The following is a 2,750-nucleotide window of genomic DNA, read 5'->3' as shown; positions in this document are numbered from 1 at the left end:
CTTGAGTTCCTGTAACACCGAAGTGCTTAGTTACTATATTTATAATACATTTTAAATACCATAACTGTACTTTTCCAAATAAAATACTTAAATGAATTTATCTTTAAATGTGTTTTTATAAATTGCTTTAATGTCTAGGTTAACAGAAAACACATCATGTTCCTGTCCATTCTGGATTCATTCTTTTGCATAGATGGAATAAGGGTTTCAAGTACATCAAGAAAATCTAGCACTGCGCTGGTATAAATGCAAAAGGAAAAATTAATTTTAATATATTTTACAGATATTTTATAATAGTCTTTGATTCTATGTCTAAATTCCACAAGTAGCATTCTCTTACATTGCTCTGTGGGATGTTAAACAATGCAGTAATAATCTACTACTATTAAATCCACTGTTTCTATTGCACACTGAATGAATCTACACCAATGTACATGTTTGTAATAACATGCATTCATTATTTTAAAATGTTCATTCACTTAGGAAAATCTTACAAATGTTGGCACATCATATAGTATGAATCATATATTGATCTATCTCATTCTTTGATTTTTGCCAATGAACTCAACAGACAATTGTTTAAAGATTAGGAAGTTGACAAGACATGGTAATGTGTACACATTTGTCATATATTTTGCTTAACATCTTCAAAAAATGTTAATTGATTTCCTTGATAAGATAGGCAAACTTTATTATTTTCAAGACTATCTCTGTCAAAGAAAATGTACAAATCTGTATAACCATAGTTTGTGTGTGAGTCTTTCTCATTCTTTCAAATAACTAAGGTGTTCCATAAAGACATTTGCTTATTTTGCCGATGACTCCACCCTCACAGAAATGTAAAAGTTTCAATGCATTCTTTTGTCTGTTTGTTTTTGTAAGACAACCACTGCACATTATAATAGAGCAGACGTCCTTCATGCGTGTCCATCACTTCACTACGCAGAAATTTGAAAGGATGTGCACTCAAGGACTGAGATTGAATGCCGTTGATATTTCTTAGTGCTTCACTGAAAATATTCTTGTGTGACATTTGAATTTTTTAATTGCACTTGCATGCTGGTGACAAATGCAAGAATTGCTAGTATTATTTGATGTCACTATTTTATTCTTGCAATTATTGAAGCAGTTTTACTCAATGATGTTTCTGCACCACCACTGTAATAAAAATATTACAAATAAAAATGTGTTAGTATTATTAGGAAAATAACTTTTACTTCAAGGATTCTCCAAAATCATCTCAGACATATTTCCAGGAATACTGATCTCACTCTGGGAATTTCAGCTAGTGAAAGGAAACAAAAATATGATAATAGCGGAATCATTCTTCTAATTTAACAACCAGGTCTGATGGCTTTGAGAATGACTGGCTTGCACAGAGCTTAAAAACAAATATCTCTACATTTGTTATCCACTAAACAGGGAAGAAGTGAGCTCTCTCTAGTTTGAACTTTTGAAATGTCAATAACAAATGAACTGGTTTTCTGTACATACTGATTTTTTTCTCACTGCAACATTTTTTTAAATGAGTTTTTCACATTAGTTACTCTATGAATAAATACAGACTCACTCTATAACAAAAGGAAATGACTACTTTCCCCCTAATTTGGGAGGTCTCTGTAATGCTGGGAACTCTGGTGGCATATTGATTACACAATGTGCTGTTAACTGCAAGGTCAGTGGTTCAAAGTCACTGGTAACTCCAGGGGAGAAAGACAAGGCTTTCTCCTTTCTTAAGCACTTGTAATCTAGAAACCCACAGGGCCAGTCTACCTTGTCCTATAGGGTCAGAATTCACTCAATGCCAGTGAGTTTGGTCTTGGTTTCATTCTATGCTCCTCTTGCAGGTAATTGTTAGACTGCTAGCCACTAGGTGGATGCTTAAACCCACCAGTAGCTCCCTGGGAGGCTGCCTTCTTTCACAAAGATGTACAACCTCAGAACCCCTATATTGGACGACTATGAGTTGAAATCAACAACATGACAGTGAGTTGCTGAATTGCTTTTAACACTCACTAAGAACTCTGAAAATTGAAATCATGAGTCATCATTGACATTTATATTGAAGATATTAAAATAGCTAAATTGATAATGAAAAAAATTGCATTTTGTTACTAACTAAAATTAGAGATTAAACAGACTAGTTTACACAGAGCCCCAGTTTATGCCTAATCCTTGCATAATTATTAAAAACATCACTTTTTCTTTTCTCATAGGTGTCCTAGAGTGCACAATTAAAGATATGATCACTTTACTTATAGGATATGTTTGAAATAATTGCACACTTCCCAAGGCATTAAAGTATTTTATTTAGCATCCACGACAAATTAATTTTAGTAGACTCTATATCGTAATAAATTGAGATATTATCAATAATACTTGGAATATGATTTCTAAGCTGAATGACACATAGAATAAACTCTCTTTTAAATATATATCTTACAATTAAAAAAAATAAGAAGGACAATGATTATATAGAGAAGGACCTGAAAAATCAATCAAGGAAATGTTAGTGAAACCAGAATGATTTAGTAAACATACATCTAAACATTAGTACATACTGGAAAGCTTTTGTGGTTATACACATTAATTTTCTTAGTCAAGCCACTTGAATGTTCAGTGGCTTACAAAAATATGTACTTAGTTTCTGTGGGAGTCTGCACATGTGGGAGTCTGCATGTCTCTCAGCCCATGACCTGCGCCGTCCGCTGTCTTTAAGCTTCCCATTCCCGGATGTTCCCTGGCCTATT

This window comes from Echinops telfairi, unplaced genomic scaffold (assembly GCF_000313985.2).
Source record: "Echinops telfairi isolate 266 unplaced genomic scaffold, ASM31398v2 ScPeMD7_7468;HRSCAF=8506_0, whole genome shotgun sequence".
Taxonomy (NCBI): Eukaryota; Metazoa; Chordata; class Mammalia; order Afrosoricida; family Tenrecidae; genus Echinops; species Echinops telfairi.
The sequence above is the reverse complement of the archived record's forward strand: the minus strand, read 5'-3'. Positions refer to the sequence as shown.